We start from the raw sequence: 14,808 nt of genomic DNA on the forward strand, positions 1-14,808 counted from the left end.
AACAAATCAGAATTAATTACTTCCTCCATGTTTTGGGGGATGATTGTACTCTTAATATGAACATTTATATTTAATTAAATGGAATATTGAAGAGCTAAAGTGTAGTTGAAGAGCTAAAGCATTATGATTAAAAAATATATAAATGGCTTGCTTGATGGGTATTAATATTTAGTTACACCTACTAGTGCTTTGATAATAAATGGTATATGCTTATTTTGCCACGCTTAGAACTCTGTCCCCATGCTCAACAAATAAAGTCAATTCAATGGAGCCTTTGGCCCATTTATTTCCTTATTCTATTTTGGACTCTATCCTCGCACTTAGCAAGTAAGCACGTTATGTTTTTGCCCATGTATTCCATTATTCTATTTGAACTCCATCTCATCATCTTTTACTATGAAGACAAGGCCCAATGGGTGTCTACTCTGCTAGATACCAACAATTTATCACCTTCTACATACAAGGCATACTAGAGAAACTATCCAAAATTAAATAATATGTCTACAATCACCACCAAAAACCTTGTATGAAAACTATGGTACAATATCGAAATGTAACTCATCAGTAGACTTCTCCCTACTTATGCAGCTCAGATAAGGTGAGTCTGTCACGATCTCCCAACCTGGTCTAACAAGGAGAGGGAGTAATAGCCTAAATAGAGAACCTTGATAAGGCACAGCTCTTAGCAAGCTTCTAAAATGCAGGAGATAGAAAAGAACTGAAATACACATGAAGTAGAAAATATGATTGTTCATAGGTATAAAATGTCTTAAATGAATTATGTATTCTACACGACTAAACATCTTTTAGTGGAATTGATTGAGTTTTTTTGTAAGAACTTAATTGTTAATCGTGCTAAGCAGACAACAATTCCAGGATAGTTGAGCAATCAGAAAGCTCCTCCTCACCTTGAAGTCAAATTCCAACATGTGGTAAAATTGTACCGTCAGTTGCATGGGAAGTCAACCACCGAGGCACGTTCAGGTTGTTAAGCATATGGCGGCTTACAATTATTATCATTTATAATACTAAAATGCTTTTGGGGAGTAACGCTGAATAATATATAATAAATACTGCAAATATTTACCCGAGATCCTCGAAGAATATCAACATGCATGTTGATACCCCATCGACCACCACAAGATCTTATGGAAGACAACAACAAGAAGCTTTCTCTTGACAAGTTTCTTTCTTTTTTGGTTTTCGTACAATTATCACAGTTTCCTGCAACACAAAAGAAATAATAATGTTTTTATCATATCCCATGAAAATATCCTCCTAAACAAATGAATGGGAAGCAAGCATAAATCAATAAGACCCTTTAATTCACGGAACCAAACATTAACAATCATATAATCATGCCTTCTATCTAGTATGCCAAGAGTGGAAAATACAGTTGATATAACTCAAAACGAAGACTTTTCATCTGATGAAAAAGTTAATAAGACCATACCGCAGTCATCTGTATTCTCTTCTCCAAAATACTGCAACAAATACTTCCTGCGGCAAGTAGCCAACAAGCAATATTTTTCTGCTGCTACTAGAGACATTTTAATTGCATTTCTTCTTTCCTGATTTGTCTAAAGCAAATTCTTGGGTGAGGACATCATACAAGTTGCAGAATACATGGTAAGCATTGATTAGCCTAAAACAAATAAACGATATTTCTATTCTAAAAATTGCAGTTTAAATGTCCAATTTATAAACGGATTACACATACAGCTTTGTAGAAATCACTTCTCGAGTAGTATAACAAGCAGACTGAGGCCAGGCCATCTCTACCGCATCTTCCACTTTCTTGATAGTATGATTCCAAATTCTTAGGGCATCCATAATGAATCACACACCTAATATTAGGTTTGTCAATACCCATGCCAAAAGCAACAGTAGCAACCATTACTTGAACCTCATCTCTGATGAATGATCTGCAAGTTAGCTGTCATCAGAATTTTCATTCCTGAGAATAAAATTTAGTAAAGTAAAACAATGGTTTCCATATAACACAGCCTGAAGCCAGAAGCCCTGCAATTCTAGCTGCATTTTCCTTTTCTTTAAAAATTTTGAGGATACACAACATCTGTCACTTGAATTGTCAGATTTCATGAACAAACCAAGCATTATAAGTTTTTGGAAAAGAACCTATGGGACATCTCCCGGTCATTACTTCCCATTTGACCGTGATAGATACAAGCCTTGATTCCAGAATTCTGCAATGCTTTGTAAACCTGGAAAATAGTGAAACTATTAAAATATGGCCATCCAGCAATGAAAGATAAGTTAAAAAGTATTAGAAAATGTTAAATTATGTGTCATCAATTAAAGGCTTGAACCTAAGAAGTGAATCTAGCATATCTTCCAAATGAACCAAGAGTAGCTTTTGCAATTACAAAGCTCATTGAAGATTATTGAAATGTTTCAATAAGACATATTTAAAAACTATATCAAAAACACCAGTTACAGAAAAATATGATAATGAGAAAAAGTTGAGAAAGGAAAATTAAACCTTCTGAGAATTCAATTGGATAGACCACAAAATTGAATAGCCTTTTGGCATAAGAACAAACATCAATAACAACGAGAGGCTAGGATATAAGGTACAACCACATGGCAAATCCTGCAAACTGCCTAATGGGCAGAGGAAAACAATAAAAAAAAGTTCAGGATATCTGATTTGCATGAAATACAGTTAAGACTTTCGGTCACATCATCCAAAAATACAATGATATGAGGCCACAAGAATATATTAAGGCGAATAGTCAATCTAATGTACTGATCCATACAGTTACAAAACCTATGATATACAACGTACCATAAGTTTATAGCAGTCAAGGTACACAGGCCATACAATATTCTCATATCTGGATTTTATTAAGGCAATGTTAATACGGGATACAGTGGTACTATACCAGCACTAGGTATAATCTAAAACTAACTACTGTGACTGATTTTGTAAAATACCGTAACAAAATAATAATAGTATAATAAAGTTTAATAGACGAATAACCGTAATGAAATTTTTAAAAAATTTTAGAAATTTTTAAAAAAATTTTGAGAATTGTTCGGAGCTCATATGGCGTATCTTGAGGGGATGAATTTATAGGTTTGGGAAAAGCCTGTTTGGAATATCCAAAAATGGGAGTTGATTGAGGAATAAACTTAGGTTTTGATTTGCCTAAACCTAAGTTCATATTATAAATACCTAATCTCTTCCGTTCCTTTTCTTTTCCTCCTCACCGCCGACCCTCCTCCCTCTCCCTCTTGCGTCGACTCTTTCTCTTCTTCCGATTCTTTCCTCTTCTTTGCGCCGACTCCTCCCTTAAGCCATCTTCGCCGACTTCACTGCCCTCCTCTCCTCATCTCCACCGCAATCCTATTTCCCCCGATTCACTGTCGTCGACGCATTCCTCCCCTTTCCTCCTCGCGCCACCGCCGGCCAAGTTTCTTCTTTCCTTTCTTTGAGTCGCCCTCTCTACACGGGACAACCTTCGACCAAGGGTAGAGAGTCGTGCCCTAGCTTTGATCCGCCACCGCCGCTGCGAGGGCTGCGCCGACCATCGCTGGAGTGACCGAGGTTTCCATCTCCTCTCCCGATTGTCGTGAGCCACAGTGCCGAGCCACTCCTCGCAACAGGTATGAGTCGACGATCCTCCTCTTATCTTCGAATCCCTGGTGTCGACCCTTTCCCTTGCGGATCTAGGTAGAGCATCGGCCGCAGCCACTCGAGGAGTTTTTCCTGCAGATTGTCACTCGACCTACCTCTAGATGACTGTCGTCAGTCCACTTCGAGCCGGTGACCCTCAGGTATGAGCAGGGACACGCTGTGGTGCCCTAGGTCTACCGCCCACAACCTTCCTTCATCCCTTTCACCGGTGACAACCAGAATCTCCTCACCGTGTGCCATTATTCTTTTCCCATGTACCAGATCTTTGCTCTGTACTGACCTGAGGTGTTTTAGGTTAGAGGACAGCAACACCAATTTGCTTCGGCCACTATTTTTCCGACAGCCATCTCCTCAGACAGTGAATCAACAATGGAGGGAAATGGAATTGGGTAAGTTTTAGTATTGATTCTTGATGGTTATTTGGTAGTTGATCGATGGATTAGATTAGTGGAGTTAATCAATAGTTAGGGTTAATGATCATATCGATTAGGGTTTTCCCTAACTAGTTTGAGGGATTTTATTTAGCTATTTAATTCATAAGAACTTAGCTAAATAAAATACTTTGATGCAGGACTCTGTTGAGAAGACATCACGACGTGAGATCTATCTGATATGATCTTCGTTTTGAAGCAAGTACATTTGACTTATCTCTTTTGATATTGTTATTCTGATATGCATAATAAGTTATAGCTAGTAGTAATGGTTATGTTTATATCTGCCTTGGTATGTCACTGCTTGATATCTGTAATATGTCCATATTGTTATCTGTTATGCATTTATGCTCATGCCTCTTGATTCTTGCCATGTGTACTTATATTCATAGAAGTAGTGACATACAATGTATTACCGAGTACAGGTCTAGCTACTAGATATACTTGGCATGTGTACCTAGATTTATTACCTGGCATGTATATCTAGATTTATTACTTGGCATGTGTACCTAAATTTATTACCTGACATGTGTACTTAGATTTATGATACCTAGATCATTATTATAGACTCGATTTTTCTTTTGGTACATATTATATGGAGGCTGATATTTTCAAGAGTTACATGTTTTAATGTCATGCATCATTTTGCATGATTGCATGCTAAGCGATTGTCGGCTCCTTTATAGTTGAGCACATCGACAGTTACATGATCTGCACACACAACCACTCATGGGTTAGTGGTACATCAGGCTGGTGTGTGCAGTTTGCTCTATCAGGGCTCCATTGGTCCGCTCATGGGTAGTAGTGACGTAGCATGGTAGCGGGCAGGGATCTCTCCTCTTGACTATGACATAGGGAGATGAGAGCTTCGGCTCCCCCATTTAGTTGGAGTAAGAGGATAGGTGTACTCCAACAGCATCATGTCCACTCGGTCACTCAGGAATAGTGATGGCAGAGTGCACAGTTGTCATAGTCCTACCCACTCGATCTCACCATCGCGTGTGAGGTGGCTGACTGACGTCAGGGGTGACCATGTCATTTGCATCATATGCATGGATTGCATTTATTGCTTGTGATTGTTGCATTTTGAATGCTGCATTTTGATGATTGCATATGATTGACATGAATACAGGAGACAATATATATTTAGTCTGACGACCCCTTATGTTCGGATAGGAGGTCTTAGTAAGTACAGTCTCTTCAGTTGTTCAGTTTTGCATTACCTGTTATTGTTCAAGAGACTGTACTGCATGATTATTACTGATAGTTATATCTTACTATGCATGTCTGATCGATACCCACTGAGTTCTTAAACTCACTCCGTTGATTTATTTCTATTTCAGTTGAAACCGTCAAGAGATTCCAGTTGCTAGTCCCCACTCTGTGTCGAGATGGTTTTCTGTTTTCATCTGGGTACTTTTCGGATTTGTATGAATTTCCATCGGTTTTCATGTTTCGGAATTCTGAAGTATGCTTTGACGAGGTCATATTTTGGGACTTGCCGGCATCTCTAGACGGCAAAATAGGTAAAATGATTAAGTTTTATAATTTTGATATTTGCTAAATATCATGTTGACTCGGTCAGTAGAGTATCGATTTACTTGTATTAGTTCGGTCAATAGAAAACCGATTTATTTTGTTGGTTCAGTCAATAGATGACTGATTTACTCTTTTTGTTTCGGTTAGTAGAGAACTGATTTATCTTTGTTGGTTTGGACAGTAGAGGACTGATTCATTTTGTTGGTTTAGTTAGTGGAGGACTGATTTACTCTTATTAGTTCGGTCAGTAGAGGACTAACTTACTCTATTTCATGGAGATTCTGATCTTCGAGTTATTTGTATTTGGTTAGATAACCTGAAAGATACATTAGAGTACATGACTTGTACAGACGTAGAATGGATTGAATTAGTCGTATACCATTATTGGCTTGACTAGTCTGTAGAGGATCGATGTATCCTATTCCATGGGGACTTTGACCATGAACTGTATGTACCTGGTAGGATAACCTAGAAGGTGCATTTGGATAGATGACCCCCACTGATGTGGAAAAGTGTAGAACTAGCTACTTAATACTTACGAGATACAACTGTTATATAGGCGTATGAATTGATGAGTACATTCAGATATATGACTTGTACTGGTGTGGAAAAGACGATGTTAACTGCGTATCCTTTAAATGACCAGACACCACGCGAAGGAAAAATGCAGAAGACAACTTATGGGAGCAGAGCATCTCTTGTTGATGAATCTGAGGTGCTCTAGAGAGATAGTATTTCTCTACCTCCTTCTGTATAGCTTGTTAAAAGTTCTTGAACTGGAAAAGGAGGAATCGTGGTATAATAGTTTATAAGGCGATGGTTAACCAACTTGCCTAATGTTGTTCCATGGGAGATCCTGACTCATGGATCGATCGGATATGGATAGATATCCTCGATGGTACATATGGATATATAACTCGTAATGATGCAGAGAATATGGTGTTAGTTGAATAACACCTATTAAATCCGACCGTTAATGAGGGGAAATTTCAAATGCTGATCTTCGAGGAGCAAAACAATGATCGACAGTTATGTCGGTTAGCTATTTGTTGATAGTACTTCTCTACCCTTGTGTGTATTGCTTGTCACTAGAGGTTACTGAACCTCAGGTGGAACAATCGTAGTATGAAGTGTTGCAAGATAATGATTAGTTGACTCAACTATCATTGTCTCCATAAATAGCTCAAGACCTTGACCACATGATCATTTACTAAAGGTCTTGAAATCTATATCTCATATCAGAGTGTTCGACATTTGTCGAGGGACATTTACGGACATGATTATGAGAGTTGTGGAGATACCCTCTTGATGGGTAGACTCTCTTAAGAGGTTGAGTGACCTGTTGGACTTTGGATTGATATTCCTTTACTGTGGATATTTGAGTACCTAAGAGGATGAGATTTGACATACTCTTTGGATATTTTTGGTTATGATTAGTAGAGTTTTTATACTCATATCTTATGGATTGACCATATCTCTACCATTTGGAGAATTGTAGATTATCAATCAGGAAGTCAAGAGATATCCCTTGAACTTCAGTAGTCATACATCATAGGTAGGACAAGAATAATAAAGATGGTCGGCGATCGTTGAGGGATTTTACCGTAGAAACTATAAGAATTGTAGAGAAGGTCCAGATAGAGGGTGAATACATGGTGAGCCCAAAACCAAATTCTCATACACAACAATCTAAATTGTTAGTAGAATGTGAGCATGCTCATGAGTGGAATTAACGTGTCAATTATGTATATACAACATGAATAATAAATGAGGAGAAGATGCCTGACATTTATATTTCAGAATTGCACCAAATCAGATCTGCCGATCTTTACATCTGAGGCACTACTTTATTATTAAGAACTTCATATGTATTTGTCAGCTCACATTTCGTCGATCTACTTGTGAAATCTAATATTCTCCTAGGATTTGGATTAGATTATAATCGTCTTAAATCATTGATATACTGTATCTCAGCGGATCACGAACAGACTGATAAGGGTTTGACATGCAATCACTGAACACTTTACCAAGTCGAATAAGCATTTAGGTTAGACTTTGTGGGATTTTTTTGGGACACATTCAGAGACATCTCATATCACAAAAATAGCATACCAAATGGGAGTAACTGAAAGTCCCACAGGAACGCCCTCAACTGGGGTCGATACGGAACTCAGAGATCTCCATTTCATGCCTGACTGACTGCCCAGGCGGTACAGACCATCACACGTTACAGACCCCAGAGCCGCAGCAGACGGCCACGGCCTCATCTAGTGACTGATCAGACTCTGCTAACTGACGCCTCTGGCTGTGGTCTGGGTCATTGACACAAGACTTCAAGTTCCCAGCCCGTCACCAAGACACTGAGAAGAACCACATCCGAGTCAACACACATCTCTCAGATTTTATTCAGCATCTGACGTAACACCAGACCACCAACTATGTTATCCTGAGTCTCAAATATCTTTTCACCCAGAAGGAACCTCCCAAGGAGACGGACGGAGTTTCAAGGATTATGACCATTAGCTACCCTGGAAGCACGGATCGCCACATTAGCACCGAATCCAGAGGGACTTTACGAAATTTAGCTCTTTGTGACTATCTGTGGTTTCTCCGGCTGGTCCCTCGAGGAGGCGCATGAGCAAGGTATCCTCATACCATGGTCACAATCATCGATCAAGACGAGGATCCGAGGCTCAGCCGCTCAACGCATCATACCATCGCACCGGAGTATAGCTTCCACCTATTGAGTTCACCCGAGACGATATGGTATCTATTTCCGAGGTAAATTATGCATACCCCGCCCACTCTGCATGGAGGAGTTACTGTGAGGCTAATCGCCTCCCGATTTGCTATCCACCAAGGCGAACCCGATGTACGAGATTCAAGCAATCCTATCGTGAACGTGAAGAAAGACATCGCTGAGTTAGCTAGATGTCTAGTCCGCAGAGGACGAGCACCAAGGACGGATACTTGATTAAAGATTCCTATTTGGAGTGAAACGGGAACACATCACATGGATTTTGCGGTGGGATTACCTAAGATATGACGAGGTCACGACGCCGATTTGATAATTATCGATCGATTAACCAAATCACACGATTTATAGCGATTCGAAGACCGATTCTCCGGATCGATCGGTAGTCGTATTGTCGAGATCATGATTGCATGTTCCTTCGAGCATTATATCGATAGATAACCACGGTCACGTCCGATTCTAACAGAGTCTGCAGCAGTTTGGCGACACATACTTTCAAGACAACATTTCATCCGTGGTGAATGCAGGCGGGATCATCCATATTGTGAGGACTTGCTAGGGTCTAAGGTTAGGATGGATTTGGGAGGACCACCTACCATTAGCTGGAGTTCTCTTTACAACAACACAATTCGTATCTATTCGCATCGTTTGAGCCAGTTGTATGGGCTTGGCTGGACACCCACCTCCGGGAGGAGGTTGGAGACCCACCAGTAGAGATCTCAAGCAGAGGGAGGCATGATCCGCACTATTGAGGACGTCCGAGAGGCGCAGGACCGCCAAGAGTTATGTTGATCGTAGACGAGACCCCGGAGTTCTCTACCGAGACCATGATTTCTAAGAGTCTCACCCACAAAAGGAGTGAAGAGATTTGGCCCCGAGGTAAGCTAGCTCCACAATACATCGAGTCTATCTTGGAGAGGGTCGGAGCGGTAGCCACCGCCTGCGCTACCACCGCCTCTCGCAGGCATTCACGATATATTTCATGTGTCCAAGAGATACGATCCCACCTAGCACAAGTTCACAAATATATCGCCTCATTCACCGCTACCTACGAGGAGGTTGCGGACGGATTGACGGACCAGAGAGCGTCGGTGCGAACAAGACGATCCGCTAGTTAAAGTCGGATGGCAATATCATTCTGACGAGGAGGCTACCTAGGAGCTCGAGGATACGATCCGAGCTCGATACCCCCATCTTTTTAATTGAGGTATGTGGGTTAGATTTCTGTTCAGCATTTATACTGTTTACCTATTGCTAGTACTTGCTGATGGTAAATAAAGTAAATTTGGGGACCAAATTTTTATTAATGGGGGAGAATGTAAAATACCGTAATAAAATAATAATAATATAATAAAGTTTAATAGACGAATAACCATAATAGAATTTTTAGAAATTTTTAAGAATTTGCTAAGAATTTTTCGAATCTCGTATGACGTATCTTGAGGGGATGAATTTATTGGTTTGAGACAAGCCTATTTGGAATACCCAAAAAAGGGAATTGATTGAGGAACAAACTTAGGTTTAGATTTTCCTAAACCTAAGTTCATATTATAAATACCTAATCTCTTCCGTTTCTTTTCTTTTCCTCCTCACCGCCGACCCTCATCCCTCTCCCTCTCGCGTCGACTCTTTCTCTTCTTCCGATTCTTCCCTCTTCTTTGCGCCGACTCCTCCCTTAAGCCATCTTCGCCGACTTCACTGCCCTCCTCTCCTCATCTCCACTGCAATCCTATTTCCCTCGATTCACTGTCACCGGCATATTCCTCCCCTTTCCTCCTCGCGCCACCACCGGCCAAGCTTCTTCTTTCCTTTCTCTGAGTCACCCTCTCTACACAGGACAACCTTCAACCAAGGGTAGAGAGTCGTGCCCTAGCTTTGATCCACCGCCGCTGCTGCGAGGGTTGCGCCGACCATTGTTGGAGTGACCGAGGTTTCCATCTCCTCTCCCGATTATCGTGAGCCACAGTGCCGAGCCACTCCTCGCAACAGGTATGAGTCGACGATCCTCCTCTTATCTTCGAATCCCTGGTGTCGACCCTTTCCCTTGCGGATCTAGGTAGACCATCGACCACACTCGACCTACCTCTAGATGACTGTCGTCAGTCCACTTCGAGCCGGTGACCCTCAGGTATGAGCAAGGACACGCTGTGGTGCCCTAGGTCTACCGCCCACAACCTTCCTTCATCCCTTTCACTAGTGACAACCGGAATCTCCTCACCGTGTGCCATTATTCTTTTCCCATGTGCAAGATCTTTGCTCTGTACAGACCTGAGGTGTTTTAGGCTGGAGGGCCGCAACATCAGTTTGCTTCGGCCACTATTTTTCCGACAGCCATCTCCTCAGACAGTGAATCAACAATGGAGGGAAATGGAATTGGGTAAGTTTTAGTGTTGATTCTTGATGGTTATTTGGTAGTTGATCGATGGATTAGATTAGTGGGGTTAATCAATAGTTAGGGTTAATTTTCATATCGATTAAGATTTTCCCTAACTAATTTGGGGGATTTTATTTAGTTATTTAATTCATAAGAACTTAGCTAAATAAAATACTTTGATGCATGACTCTGTTGAGACGACATCACGACGTAGGATCTATCTGATACGATCTTCGTTTTGAAGTGGGTGCCTTTGACTTATCTCTTTTGCTATTGTCATTCTAATATGCGTAATAGGCTATAGTTAGTAGTAATGGTTATGTTTATATCTGCCTTGTATATCACTACTTGATATCTGTAGTATATCCATATTGTTATATGTTATGCATTTATGCTCATGCCTCTTGATTCTTGCCATGTGTACTTATGTTCATAGAAGTAGTGACATACAATGCATTACTGGGTACAGGTCTAGCTACTAGATGTACTTGGCATGTGTACCTAGATTTATTACCCGGCACGTATATCTAGATTTATTACTTGGCATGTGTACCTAGATTTATTACCTGGCATGTGTATCTAGATTTATGATACCTAGATCATTATTATGGACTCGATATTTCTTTTGGTACATATTATATGCAGGCTGATATTTTCAGGAGTTACATGTTTTAGTGTCATGCACCATTTTGCTTGATTACATGCTGAGCGATTATCGGCTCCTTTATAGTTGAGCACATCGCCAGTTACATGGTCTGCACACACAATCACTCATGGGTTAGTGGTACATCAAGTAGGTGTATAGAGTTTGCTCTGTTAAGGCTCCGCTGGTCCGCTCATGGGTAGTGGTGACGTAGCGTGGTAGCGGGCAGAGATCCCTCTTGACTATGACACAGGGAGATGAGAGCTTCGGCTCCCCCATTTAGTTGGGGTAGGAGGATAAGTGTACTCCGACAACATCATGTCCACTCGGTCACTCAGGAATAGTGATGGCAGAGTGCACAATCGTCATAGCCCTACCCACTCGACCTCACCATCCGTGTGAGGTGGTTGACTGACGTCAGGGGTGACCATGTCATTTGCATCATATGCATGGATTGCATTTAGGCTACATTTGGTTTGATGTAATGTAATCTTGCTGGTAATGTAATCAAATTTGTAATGTAATGTAACGTAATCTTGATTACATTACTACGTTTGCTAATGTAATGTATGTAATCTTTGATTACAAAGGTGATTACATTCTTTTGTTTGGTGTCCATTATATTTTATAAGAAATGTAATTCGTATTATTATAAAATGACAAAAATATCCTACGACGTCTATCGACGGCCATCGCACCTCTGCCGGAGCTTGCGGCAACCAGCCGCCGCCGCGCGTTGGCCTCCTCCGCCGTCTGCCGCCATCGGCAAGTGTCGGCAACCGACAACGACGACCACGGTCGCCGCCGCCCGCCGCCGCCTACCGTCGCCGGCCGCCGCCGCCCGCCGTCGCCGCCCGGCGGCGACCTGCGGTGGCCAGCAACAACGGCCAATGGCGTTCGGCGACGGCGGTGGGCGCTGACAATCGACGACAGTGGGCGACGGCCACGGTGGACTAGGGGTATATTCAACATTTAAATTTTGATTAAACGGTGACCTCGTAATGTAATCGAATTACATATTATTGCTTTGTAATCCATATTACAAAACTTCACTATCTTTTGTAATCCAGATTACATTACATTACAAGTTTAAAATTAAACCGAACAAAATAATCCGCCTTGTAATGTAATCATGATTACATTACAAGACAGATTACACCCTACCAAACGTAGCCTTATTGCTTATGATTACTGCATTTTGGATGCTGCATTTTGGTGATTGCATATGATTGACATGCATACAGGAGACATTATGTATTTGGTCAGACGACCCTGCACCTGTTAGTATAGTTCACACCCTTATGTTCGGATAGGAGATCCTAGTGAGTACAGTCTCTTCTGTTGTTCAGTTTTACATTATCTGTTATTGTTCAGGAGACTGTACTGCATGATTATTACTAATAGTTATATCTTACTATGCATGTATGATCGATACCCGCTGAGTTCTTGAACTCACTCCGTTTATTTATTCCTATTTCAGGTTGAAGTCGTCAGGAGGTTCCAGTTGCTAGTCCCCACTCCGTGTCGAGATGGTTTTCTATTTTCGGACTTTGGTTGCTTGTTATGTGATCTACAGACTTGTGATGTTTGTCTCTTGCACTCGTGGATCTTATATCGAGATTTTGGTATGCTGCCCATGTTTTTCACTGCGATGATTTTTCATTGTGAGTTGTGTTTTCCTCACTGTAGTGGAGTAGGTTATATATATATATATATATAACTGCGTAGAATGTTTATTTAAATTAGTGCTTATGTTCCGGCCGTGTTAGCCGAGCATTGAGAGGTCCTGAGGGTTGTGTATTTATGGATTCAGATTGTCACTGGTACAAGGGAGATGCTGTCAGATTTTTCTCTAGCAGAGACTCCTCTAGGGTGTGACAGATTTATTATTCATTTTAGCCATATTTTTATTATTTTATTATCAGGAATCAGTATGACAGGTATTAATTTGATGGATCCTTAAGACACATCATACCAAAATTTTAAACAATGGAGAAATCCCATCAATGTGATATTTCAAAAAAAGTAGAAAAAAATGAAAAATCATACGGGGCAACCCGGTGCACGAAGCTCCCACCATGCGGGGTCCCGGGGAAGGATTCATTGTACATAATGTTACCCTGTTTTTTACAAGAGACTGTTTTCATAAAAAAAAAAAAATGGTTGCTTTAAAATGTGGAACTAACATGCCGATTCTGAAAAATATATGCACTTCGAACTTGTGCTAATTTCATATAATGAAATGTCTTTTTGACCCACAATGTCATGAACCATGTCCGTACACATGAAATACAAGAAAATTCATGGATTGGAAGCATTCACATAAGTTGCAATTTAGCTTCTCATAAGCAAACAGAATTTCTATGTAACTGAGCAATCAGAATGTCCATGCATGGATGGACTTTGGACTGCCACAGAACCAAGTTTGTTGACTCAAGGAAAAAAAGAAAAGGACAAGAGAGCAAATAGAAGCAGCCTGAGCAGGTCCAATGGTCCAATTTCTAGTCATTTAAGCATTGGTGTAGCATCATACCCACCATTATTAATTTATTATGAATATGGAAAATAATCTCAATGCTGAGAAGAGTAATGATACAGAAAAACATGGCATGCTGTGTCATCTCACATTTAAAAAAAAAAATCCTTCCTATGTAGACAGTTCAGTCAGCAAATGCAAGCGAGCATAAGAAATCAACTTGTATAATATATCATTTGTAGGAAGCATCAGCTAGAATTATACTTATATAAACCAACTTATGGATTTCAGTAAAAAATAACTTAATGAATCTCCCATCTCTGCTATATTAGCTAGTTAGTAAATAATTAGTATAATGGCATTCTTAGGATGAACAATTACAAGATTGATATACACTTAAGTCCAAAAAAACAATATTTAAAAAATAACCATTTATTGAATCATTTTATTGTAGGCAAGCATGGACAAAAGGGTAGAGGAAAGAGACCTGTTCAGTATCATTGATTGTCATGCAGTATATGATAGTTGATCCAGTATTAACAATGTATTTGGAGACCTCTTGAACAAGCTCATCGAAGAACAGAGACTTCGTAATTGATCTAACTCCATAAAAGAGGTTTTCCCGATTCAATGATCCGACGGCAATGAATGGATCAGTCATCTTCAAGGAGTAGATAATGTCATTGCGAACCCTACAAAAAGTATTAGCAAGCCATGTAACAGAATACATGAAGAACGAGAAATGATAGACACCAAGTAATGAGAAGAACAGTAGAAATGAACACTCAGCTATACAACTATGTTGGTAGCAAAGAACTTAGAACTGCACCTTCATACAGATAGTCCTAGGCCTGGATAAGATTTATCTCACTACCTATTTATGTACTCTATAACCCTAAAAAATGACAATATACTAATAGATTTCAGAG

General features: G+C 40.3%; 1 pseudogene; it reads right to left on the reverse strand.

The window, feature by feature from the left end:
• The window catches only part of LOC121984330, a 74,061-nt pseudogene that overhangs the window by 35,358 nt on the left and 23,895 nt on the right, over positions 1-14,808 (reverse strand).

Source organism: Zingiber officinale, chromosome 5B (assembly GCF_018446385.1).
Source record: "Zingiber officinale cultivar Zhangliang chromosome 5B, Zo_v1.1, whole genome shotgun sequence".
In the NCBI taxonomy this organism is placed as follows: domain Eukaryota; kingdom Viridiplantae; phylum Streptophyta; class Magnoliopsida; order Zingiberales; family Zingiberaceae; genus Zingiber; species Zingiber officinale.